Genomic DNA, 12120 nt, shown 5'->3' with positions numbered 1-12120 from the left:
TCTTAGAGTTTTTATTTTTCTTTTATTGCTATACTAGTCCTATACTGTACTGGGACTTTAGTACTGTTACTGAATGGAAGTAATGATTGTGAGCATTTTTGTCTTGATGATTTTAATGGGAAAGCTTTTTATCATTTTCAGCTTTTACTTTTAGGGTTGCTGTGTGTGTCTGTATGTGTATGTGAGTGTGTGTATGTGTTTTAGATACCATTTATCAGTTAAGGTAGTTTTCTGCTATTTCTGACTTGCTAAGAGTTTTTTTTTTCACTTCTGTAATTGGATATTAAACATTCACATATCATTTTTCTGCATTTATTGAAATGATCATATCATTTTTCTTCCTTAATTTCTTGAAAAAGATTTTTTTTTGTTTTTGTCTTACAATCTATTTTTTCTAATAATGGTTACCATAGGCCTCGTATATCTGTTTCTGTCCTCTTACTTTTATGTCCTTGTGCCTTAGGGATGTGTTTGGATTTTTTACAAAAGTCTGTTTAATTCACATATCTGTTGTTTAACTGCTAAGTTTAGTTCATTTATATTTTTGTGATTATTGATACATTTGGAGGTGTTTGTGCCATTGTAATCACTGGTTTCTGTTTGTCCCATTTTTTTCTTTTTTTTTCCCCTTGTCTTACCTTTTTGGGATAGATTGAATTTTTTATTCCTTTGTTTATATACCATTTTTTCAAAGTTTAAAGTTAACTATTTCAATCCGCTTCCCAAACCCAGTTAAAAATTTCAGTGATCCCCTCCTGTCTTACATGGTGTAGTTGATTATTATAGTTCTATCCTTTAAAAAATCCAAGTTAGGGGGCCGGCCCCATGGCTTAGCGGTTAAGTGCGCACGCTCTGCTATTGGCGGCCCGGGTTCAGATCCTGGGCGCGCACCGACGCACCACTTGTCTGGCCATGCTGAGGCAGCGTCCCACATACAGCAACTAGAAGGATGTGCAACTGTGACATACAACTATCTACTGGGGCTTTGGGGAGAAAAAGGGGAAAAAAAGGAGGAGGATTGGCTTAGGGCCTGTCTTCCTCAGCAAAACGAGGAGGATTGGCATGGATGTTAGCTCAGGGCTGATCTTCCTCACACACATACACACAAAAGCCAAGTTAGACATCTTTATTATTTTATGCAGACAATATTGTTTTGGTTTATCTCTATGTGTATCATTTTATTTATTCATCATTTTTTTTTTTTGCATATCAAATATCTTTCTAGGATTGCTTTTCTTTTCCTGAAGAACTTTAAAAGCTCCTTAAATGCAGGTGTCTTGGTGGTAAATTATGTTTTTGTACACGTGTAAAGGTATTTCATTCTTATTCTTAAAGAACTTTTCTGGGCACACAACTTAAAATTGACAGCTGTTATTCTCTTCATGTTTTGAAGGTGTATTGTCCTCTGGCCACCACTGTTTCTGTGGAGAAATATGCTGTCATTCTGATTATCATTCCTTTGTAGAGGATCTGAACTTTCTCTTTGCTTTCAAGATCTTCCCTTTGGTGTTTGCATTTTCACTATCATGTGAGTAGTTGTGAATTTCTTTTTATTTATCATGCTTGAGATACAGTGGAATCCATTTTGGAAAATTCACAGCCATTATTTCCTGAATTACTGCTTTTCCTTCATTCTGTCTGTTATGTTTGGTGCTCTGATTAGATCAGTGTTTGACCTGCTGACCTCCCAACATCTCTCTCATAGTTTCTATCTATCTTTTCTGTCATAGCCGCATTTTTGGTGATTTCTTTGAATATGTCTTTCAGTGTACATATTCTCTTTTTTAGCAGTTTCTAATCTGCTGCTTTACCCATCAAGAGAGTCTTTTAATTAAAAAATTATAGTTGTAATTTCTAGAGGATGCATTTTGTTTTCAAATCTGCCTGTTCCTTCCTGGCAGTGTCTTGTTAACTGCACATCTTTGTGTTTGCATCCTATATTTCATGAACTATTTCAAAACCAGCTGTTCTACATTCTGTATCTGACACTTTCAATATCTGCTGTTCTTGGAGATCTGAATGCATTGTCTGTTGTTTCTGCTAAGCCCCACTCGTAGTGGCTTGCCTGCTTTTGTGCTTGGTCACCTTTGATTATGCACTTGTTGCTTGAAGTTATTCTGTGGGAGGCCTGAGGATATACATTAGGGGTGCTTCTTCCAGAGAGAATTTACTTTGGCTTCTTACAGTTGCCAGGGGGCACCACTGATCTGAGACCATTTCAGACCCCCTTGAGGGTCTTGGCTTAGAGGGGATCCCAGGTGTGGCTTGTCCTAAGCCTGGGAAGAACCTGGCCCAAGGCTCAGGATACCAGTAGCATGCTGCTATCAACATCTGCTCTCAAGACAGCCAACCCTGCCTCTCCCAGCTGCCCACTGCCCTGGCACCATACGGGCACATGTGTGTGGAGTGTTCCTTGGAAACCTCTGTGGTTTCTTGTGAGATTTCTTGTGTATTATCTAGAGTTTAATTGCTGCAGCGGGAAAACTCCCCAAAACTCCCATTGTCCATGATACCAGAAGTGAAAGGACTGGAGAATATCTTTTTTCACCTTCACATTTAATGATAATTCAGCTGAATACCAAACTAAGGATTCCAAGAGCTTTTCCTTTATATTTTGAAAATATTATTCCTTTGTCTCCTTATATCCAGTGTTGCTATTGAAAACTCTGATGTCAATCTGATATTTTTTCTTAATGGGTTTTCTACTTTTTCTCTCTGGAAGCTTTTAGCTTTTTTCTTTTTCTTTAAAATTTTACTGTAGTAGATCTAGGTGTGGCTTTTTCTTATCCAACCTTTTTGGCGCTCTGTAAGGTCCTTCAATCTGAAGTGTTAGATCTTTAATTGCGGCCAATTCCTGGTCCTTGTTTCTTTAAATATTTTCTCTTTTCCTTTTATTCTTTTTTTTGCTTTCTGGAACTTCTGTGAGATGGATGTTGACATGTCTGTTTTATCACGTTTTTTTCCATTTTTCAAATCCGTTCCTGTTGCCTTCAGCAGGAGGGCCTTGATCAGTCTTCAGCTCACCAATTTATCGTTGCACCTCATTGTGCTCTTCTACCAATCCTTTAAGTGCCCTTTTTCAAAACTTATTTTTCCAACCCAGTATTTTCAGTTGGTGGTTCCAACTGCTGCTTTCTACTCCTCTCCCATCGTTCACCGAGCTGTTTCAAATATTTAAGTTTTTGTTCTTTTTTTCCATTCGGTCTGCTTCTTCCAGTGTAAATTGTTTCATTGCTTTTTCTCCCTTTCACAGCACACACGCTTCTCTGATATCTGGTTCTTTTTGCCGTTGGCCTGTACCTTTTATTACTTTGTAATGTTAGCTGCCTTCCTGTTTTCAACCTGGGAGAGGAGAGACAGCTCAGGCACTTGCCTGTCCTCCCCAGATGAGATAACCTGTGGGGGAAGTTTCCCTCAGGACTGAAGTACAGTCTGGGTCCCTTCACTCTCTGTCTTTCCTCCCCGTCCTCCCAAGGACGTGACCTAAGTCTTTAACTCTGCCTGGCTGTGGCCTGTGGAGAGGGTTGAGGTGGGAAGGAGGAGTGGTGAGGAGCTGGCTGGCCCATTGTACTCGTTCCTGTTGGTGACCCAAGCCAGACACTGCCTTGATAACACAGCAGCCCTTCAAGCTGGTGCTCCTGCTGATCTGGCAGTAATAGTGACATGGGCGGCCCAGTTACAGGACTCTCCTTGAACCTGCCCCTCCTCTGTGGCTGAATCTGCCCCTAATCCTCTCCGGCCCCAGCCTGTCCCTGCAGTTGGGAACTCAGTCACCTCTCCTCTCCACTCCAGTCTCTCAGCTCTCCTTCTTTTCTGTGTCATCTCCAGGACTGGATTCCAAGGAGGGACCCAGAAGATGTGCTGGTTTTCCACCTTGTCCAGAACTGGAAGCAGAGATCCACAATTCATAGACTTGTAAAGAAATAATACCATCCTTTGCAGAAAATATAAGTAGTTTCTATTTCATTTGTCCTCTGGAGTGTGGGGTCTTTATGCTTAGAACCTGGAGCATTTGATCCCTAAATGGATATAATCTTAAACAGTCTTTGGGAGAGTAATGATTGTTTTTATGTGGAGTCTGAAAAATGATGCAATAACTCTTTATCCTCTACAGAGTGTGAGGGCGAGTGATCATGTGAGAATCTAAAGGGAGTCCGTGTTTTGAAAGCTTTATGAGCAATGGTGAACACTTCATTTATACATCTGTCATACAGTTCTTGGAGTTTGAGTTTCTTGAAATGAATGCAGCACTTTTCCTGATTATCATAAATATGGAGTGTAGAATATACTAAGCATAATTTCTAATGGCGTGTGTGTATGTAATGAGGATATAGCAGTAGTGTGGAGTTATTCTCAGCAATTAATTACTGAGTGCATTCTGAAACACTGTTTAGATTTGTAATAGGTTAACTTTCATTTAATATCACTGTATTAATTCACCACGTCACCATATGATTTCTCCTCATCCATGTTACTTTTTCTGGGTTCTGCATTATGAGTACCCCAAATAATTGTAGTGGTTATATAGTTTGCTTTTGCTCATGGAACACATTTGTGTATCTTTTCAGATAACTTAACTGTAAGCTTCTCGAGGGTGGGAACTGTGACCTATTTACCAGTGTATCCTCAACATCTGGCATATAGTAGGGTTGTTGAATATCTGTGGAAATAGTAAGCATTATAATGCCCTGTTTTAAAGATGTTCATACTGGCACAGGAAGATGAGTCAAATGGGTTGATGTATCAATTAGGACTTGTGTTCAAGTCCTAATAGATCTACATAAAGGTGGAGTCAGCCATTGGTTCTCAAATTCAGCTGCAATTGCAATCACCTGGGGAGCTTGGAAAAACTATTAATGCCTGTGTCTCACCCCCAGAGATTTCCGATTTAATTGGTCTAAATGCATGCTGGGGATTGGGAGTTGTAAGAAGTCTCCAGGTATATTAGTCTGCTTAGGCTGCTATAACAAGATACTGCAAACCAGGTGGCTTAAACAATAGAACTTTATTTCTCAAAATTCTGGAGGCTGGGAAGTCCAAGATGAAGGTGCAGGCAAGGTAAGTTTCATTCTGAGGCCTCTTGTCTTGGCTTGTAGATGACCACCATCTTGCTGTGGGAGACAGAGTGAGCTCTCAGGTCTCTCTGGTGTCTTAGTGTGTCTTCTAAGGACGCTAATCCTATCATATCAGCCCCACCCCCACCCCCTTTGACCTCGTTTGACCTTAATTTCTTCCTTCTAGGCCCTATCTCCAAATACAGTGACATTGAGGGTTAGGGCTTCAACGTAGAAATTTGGGGGGGAAGGGGGACACAAAATTCAGTCCATAACAGCAGGTGATTCTAATGTGCAGCCTTTATTTTTGTGTCACATAAAAGTTTGGAGGTAAGCTTTTCAGGGTTGGTGTGGGGGTTCCACAGATTTCAGAGACCCACGCTTCTTCAAACTTTCTGCTTCCCCATCTCTAGAGTATGGCATGTCCTCAAAGTCCAAGAGAAATGTTGGAATTCCAGCCACCACATCCATCTTCCCGAAAAGCAGGTAGAGGAGAAGAAGGAGTCTATTACATGACTGTTCCTCATTAGCGAGAACTCAGTCAGATGACCGTAGCTCGCTGAAAGGAAGATTGGAAAATGTATTCTGGCATAGTGAATTGGGCCCAGCTAAAAATTGATTTGCTCTCTTGATTTGAGAAAATGGATATTTGGTGGGTAGTCGGCTGTCTCTGCTCTACCTGGTTTCAGACCATGAGTTAATCAGTGCCAGAGCTGAGGTTGCCGACCCTGGTTTCAACCCCGTAATGGTTCCACTATTCCCAGTAAAAATGGAACATGGATATTGGGAAACAGCTGGTGGACTTAGGCAATACGTGGTTGGAAGATAAGAGTAGTTCTTTTCCTGTCTCTCTTGGGTTTGCAACACCAACAGAACCTATTTGCTTCACAATAAAGTAGGGTCATGGGAATCCATGAATCTTGAAATATATAGATAAATCAGTGTATGGTCACAATTAGGACATATTTCAATTTTTATCTTACTGAAATTTTGTCATCGTTTGACACAGTGGATCATTCCCTCCTATCTTAAACATTTTCTTTCTGGGATTCTGGTTTTCCTCCTACCTCTCTATCTTGTTTTCTCTGGCTCTTTTGCTGTTTAATGTTAGAGTTCCTCAAGTCTTGGTCCCAGGCCCACTCCTGTCTGCCTCCCTTTCTCCTGCTTGTAACCCTTTCTATGCAATCTTATCTGTGCCTGTGGCCTCAATGGCTACTTGTTTACAGGTGATTTCAACCTTCTATTTCCAGCTCAGACCTCCTTTGGGCTCCAGATAGATTCATCCAATTGCTAATCGACATCTCTTGCAAGTTTTAAAGGTGTCTCCAGTGCAGCATTCCTAAAACTGAGTTCCCAGTCCATCTTCAAGTCTTGTCACTTGTCCCCCTGCAGTAATTCTGCCACCTCCACCCAGGTTAGACTATTGTCAGGAGCACTGAAGTGTTTTTTAAACACCTTTATTAAGGTATTATTTACATACCATAAAAATTACTCATTGTAAGTGTGCAATTCAGTAATTTTTAGTTAATTTCAATTGTACAACTATCCCCACAATTCAGCTTGAGAATATTTCTATCACCAAAATAATTCCCTTTAGCCAGTTGGTAGTTAATCTGCTCCCATCCTCAGCCCACACAGCTACTGATCTTTTTGTCCTTATAAATTTTCCTTTTCTGGACATTTCACATAAATGAAATCATATAATATGTCATCCTTCGCATCTGACTTCTTTCACTTAACATAATGTTTTTGAGGTTCACCCGTGTTGTAGCATGTATCAGTATTTTGTTCTTTTTTTTCTTTTTGGCGAGGAAGATTGGCCCTGAGCTAGCATCTGTGCCCATTTTCCTCTATTTTGTGTATGGGAGGCTGCCACAGCATGGTTCGATAAGCAGTGCGTAGGTCCGTGCCTGGGATCTGAACCTGCGAACCCTGGGCTGCTGAAGTGGAGCGAGTGAACTTAACCACTACACCACTCGGTTGGCCCCAGTATTTTGTTCTTTGTATTGCTAAATAGTATTCCATTGTATGGCTGTATCACATTTTGTTTATCTATTTACCAGTTTAGGGACATTTTGTCTTTGGGAACTCCCTAGCTAGGTCACATTCAATTCAAAATTCAATGAATTTTGCATTTATTTTAGGGAATATCTTATTGTCTGTTGATGCAGTTCCTCTCTCCGCCCCCCCCCATCAGAGCAGGGACACTCGCCACCCCCGTATATTCTTAGCGTTTAGCACACAGTGCCTAGCACATTGTAGGTTCTCAGTTAAATTTTTTTTTAAAGAAGTGAGTGAATTCTTGGGAATAAAACTTAGTTTTGGAACCAAAGCTGACTTCTTCAATAAGTGGGACTTGTATAGATTCTTATTTCTTTAACACTAAAATGAGTAAGGTATCCACAGTGCTCTGTCCATGTCATAGAACCTTGTACAGCTGACCACATTGAGAACCAGATGAGTCCCTGCCAAATATTTCCATGGCATCTCCCAAAAAGAGCAAATACAGGCTCTTGTTCTAAGTTTTGTCTTGTTGGCATTGTAGTCAGCTAAACTGTTGATACATTGCAATATGAGCATCAGCATCAGATCCGATTTACCATCTGCATTTAGAAATGTCATGTGTACTTTTGGAAGTTCTTGTTTTGTAACCAGACAGACCTTTAGGCACAGTGATGGTGGATGGTCTGCAGAAGAGAATTTGCCAGCTTTCTGCTTTTGCAGATGTGGTTGGGCATCAAGGCTCAGGGTGGATAAGTACCTTGGCCAAAGTCACAAAAGTGAGAACCAGAAGCGTTCAAGGTGTGATCCTACCGGCAGCATCAGCATCACCTGGGAACTTGTTAGAAATTCAAATTCTCATGCTCCGCCCCAGACCCCCTGAATCGGAAACTCTGAGAGAGGGGCCCAGGAAGCGGTGTTTTAACAAGATTCCAGGTGATTCTGATGCAGCTAAAGTTTGAAAACCACGGGTCTAGGCCGTAGTCAGGCCTCTTACTACCAAATCGCATCTCTTTCCTCTGTGCTGTGTAACCCCTAGGGAAAAACAAGGGACACTTTGATCCAGGGACAGTGGTGTTCAGGGCCTGACTTAGTTGGATATTTGGGGGCAGAACTGAGCCTAGGGCCCTGCTTATGATCCGAATTGCTTCTCCTGGTCTCCATGGGCCAGCTTCCCATCTCTCTTCCTCTTGGTGGGTACCAGGCTAGGGATGCCCACCCATCTTTACCCCAGGGTTTTTGCCAGTATCAGAATCTTTTTCAGTGTGACTTGATGTGTATGTTCAAGCTTATGGTACAAAGCAGAGACTTGAATCAAGACTGAGCCTATCTCAAGGATCCCCAGGTGAGTTCTGTGCGTTGTCGATGGCAAGAATGAAAATGTGAATTGTGAGCATTAAGACACGTTAATATTTTACAGTTTACTTAAAATAGTGTGACGTTCTCACCTAAAGACACTGGAGACTCAAGAGTTAATAGGAGTTCAGAAGGTGACGAGGCAATATTCTGAGAGCCTATATTAATCCTCGTTAGACAGGTCTCAGTTCTTGCTTTTGGTATTAAATCACCTACTCTTTAAAAGCAGATCGAATCTCATCGTAGATCAAATCCAAGTGCAGTGCATCAAATCTTGTGTTCAAAGTTCACTTCGACTTATGCTGGTGCTTTATCAAGTGGTCCTCGAGGTGGCAGCCACTGGGCTGGCAGCTCTTAATCTTCAGGTGCCTCGTTCAGCCTGGCCCCCGGGCCTCTCTGCGCAAGTGAGCGCCTGCACGATGCTAGTTGACAATCCGATTATGCAGGAACTCGAGGCCAGACGATTTTGTAACTTTTCTTTAAATCTTTCTCAAAAATACTTCTAAAGTGACAGAGCCAAGAAATCCACTGCCTGGGCTGTTGTGATTTAGGGGCTGGGCTTCAGCTCTTTCAGACCAAGACAAAAATGAGGTTGGCTCACACTTCAGTAATATATTCCGCTTGGTTGTATGAGCACGTGGGTTCCCAGATGTTTGCTGAATGAATGATTTGGGGGGGGGGAAGCTTAAAAGACCGGAAGAAAAACAGGGTGGTGAATAACATTGTACTGTTTTATCCCAACTCTGATTTTGCGCTGGTTCTTATACTTGAGGGCGATTTAGGGAAACTTTGAAATTCCCATTCCTGATTTCCTGACCTCATCCATAGGGATACTGATTCTCTAGGTATGGGTTGGGCGTCAGGAATCCACATACATGTATATTTTTTCTTTTGAGGAAGATTGGCCCTGAGCTAATATCTGTTGCCAATCTTCCTCCTTTTTTTTTTTTTCCTTTTTTGTCCCCAAAGCCCCAGTAGATAGTTGTATGTCATAGTTGTACATCCTTCTAGTTGCTCTGTGTGGGACGCCGCTACAGCATGGCTTGATGAGCAGTGTGTAGGTTGGTGCCCAGGATCCGAACCGGTGAACCCTGGGCCGCCGAAGTGGAGCATGCGAACTTAACCACTAGGCCAACTGGGCCAGCCCCAAGGAGTCAGGAATCCATATTTTTTTCTTTTTGTGAGGAAGATCAGCCCTGAGCTCACATCTGTTGCCAGTCTTCCTCTTTTTGCTTGAGGAAGATTAGCCCTGACCTAACATCTGTGCCAGCCATCCTCTACTTTATATGGGACGCCACCACAGCATGGCTTGATGAGTGGTGTGTATGTCTGTGCCTGGGATCCAAACCTGCAAACCCCAGGCCACTGAAGCAGCGCGTGTGAACTTAACCACTATGCCACCGGGGCGGCCCCAGGAATCCATATTTTTAACAAGCTCTCCATCTGATTCAGAAGCAGGAAGTAGCTGACCCAAACTGTAAGAAACGTTCTTTTTAGAAGACAAAACATTAACATTCTTTTTTTAAAACTATACTTTATCAGGCCGGCCCCGTGGCTTAGCGGTTAAGTGCGCGCACTCCGCTATTGGCAGCCCGGGTTCGGATCCCGGGCGTGCACCGACGCACTGCTTCTCCGGCCGTGCTGAGGCCGCGTCCCACATAAAGCAACTAGAAGGATGTGCAACTATGACATACAACTATCTACTGGGGCTTTGGGGAAAAAAAGGAGGAGGATTGGCAATAGATGTTAGCTCAAAGCTGGTCTTCCTCAGCAAAAAGAGGAGGATTAGCATGGATGTTAGCTCAGGGCTGATCTTCCTGACAAAAAAAACACAAAAAACTATACTTTATCGGTTGTTTTTAAATTTAATTTATGGATTATTTTTTACTTTAAAGATGTTTTTATTTTTTATTTAGAAATGTGTGTCATACTTAATGGTTTTGCCTCTCCTGTCATGATGCCTTTCCCACCTAACAGTTTAAAAATATTCACCCATATTTTCTCATAATACTAATAATAGAAAAAATTATGTTATATAATAATGATAATTATATATAAAGTGTATTATTTATAATTATATATAGTATCATATTATATATTATTAAAACTAATATATCTATTATTTATTTATTTTCCCTGTGAGGAAGATCAGCCCTGTGCTAACATCTGCCAATCTTCCTCTTTTTTGCTGAGGAAGACTGGCCCTGGGCTTACATCCGTGCCCATCTTTCTCCACTTTATATGGGACGCCGCCACAGCATGGCTTACCAAGCGGTGCGTCGGTGCACGCCTGGGATCCAAACCGGCGAAACCCGGGGCGCCGCAGCGGAGCGCGTGCACCTAACTGCTTACACCACCGGGCCAGCCTGCTATCTGTTTTGTAAAAATTTAAGCCTTTAACGTACCAGACGTTTATTTTGCTATAAGATGTAGTTAAAGAATGTGACCTATAAAATTTCTGTTTTTGAATGTTTGATTGTTTTTTTTAGCTATTTTGGAAAATGTTCCATGCACATTTAAAAAGAAGTAATATTTTTCATTGGGGCATATAACTAGTTGCAAAACTTAAAACTTGTGATTATATTGTTTTGAATCTATATATTCTTATTTGTCGTTTGCATATCTGTCAAATTCTGGATGACAGAAGGATTCTAAAATCTCCCGATGTGATTGTGTTTTATTTTCTTGTATGTCTATCAGTTTTATGTATTTTTGACCCTGTGTTTTTGCATCTTTGCAGTAAAAACTTTTAATTGACACACAGTATCTTAATGGTTTAGAGGCATGGGCTGTGCAGCTGGATTGCCTGGGTTAAAATCTGGGCCCGCCCATCATTTTCTCTCTGTAAGATCTTGAGCGCATTGTTAACCTTTCTGTGCCTGAAGTTTTTCATCTGTAGAAAGAGGTTATGATCACATCTGCTTACTGGGATTGCTAAGAGGTGTAAAAGAGTTAATATATGCAGCATACAATGTGTGACACACAGAAAGTGCCCTGTAAACATTAGCAATGATTTTTATTAATGGTTTAGTTTGTGTATCTTTAAGATGGCTGGAGACTAGCGTAATGGTTTTGCTGTAGGAAGGCCACATTATATTAAGTTTTTGTGTTATAGTGAGATTGAACTTATTGTAGTACCTGCCTGAATATGTTTAATAATGGATGGAGGTCTTATGTCATAGAGTATATTTGCTCCCTGGTTGGTGATGAGCATTAGGGCCCTCTGACAGTGTAGTACCTTCTGGAGTGTGTTGGAATCTCTTTCTCTTGGTGGTTTGGGGGACGGTGGTGGCAGTGGTGGAAGTCTCTGGTCACAGATTGAGTAGTAGGGAACTGAGAGATGTAAGAAGGCCACTGCATTTCTCCAGCCATGGCCACAAATTCCATGAGTTGAGAGGATTCCAGACTTTAAAGCTTGGCTGGGGTCGATGTTGCCTGCAGATGCTGTGCCTTGGAACCTGTTGTGAGGTTTTGGTGCTAGAATCCAGCATCTTCCTCTCTAGGAAGTTTGGTTGTCGTAAGAGAAATTCTGGAAGATTTATCCTTCTCTTCTAAGTCAGAAATCTAAGGGTTTTGAGTGTGAACTCGTCTGAGGTGAGGAGACCACAGTGATCAAGGTGTTACAGGCCCACCCGGGGATGCGTAGACACCCTCTCTTATGTGAGACTGGCAGCTCCAGTGAGGAAGCTTTTTGGAGAACTTGAATATG

At 41.6% G+C, this 12120-nt stretch overlaps 1 protein-coding gene across 3 annotated transcripts in view; it reads left to right on the top strand.

Annotated features, from left to right (window-relative positions):
- The window catches only part of OSBPL10 (oxysterol binding protein like 10), a 290512-nt gene that overhangs the window by 76146 nt on the left and 202246 nt on the right, over positions 1-12120 (top strand). The window lies entirely within an intron of this gene.

This window comes from Diceros bicornis, chromosome 2 (genome assembly GCF_020826845.1).
Source record: "Diceros bicornis minor isolate mBicDic1 chromosome 2, mDicBic1.mat.cur, whole genome shotgun sequence".
Taxonomy (NCBI): Eukaryota; Metazoa; Chordata; class Mammalia; order Perissodactyla; family Rhinocerotidae; genus Diceros; species Diceros bicornis.
The sequence above is the reverse complement of the archived record's forward strand: the minus strand, read 5'-3'. Positions and strand labels throughout refer to the sequence as shown.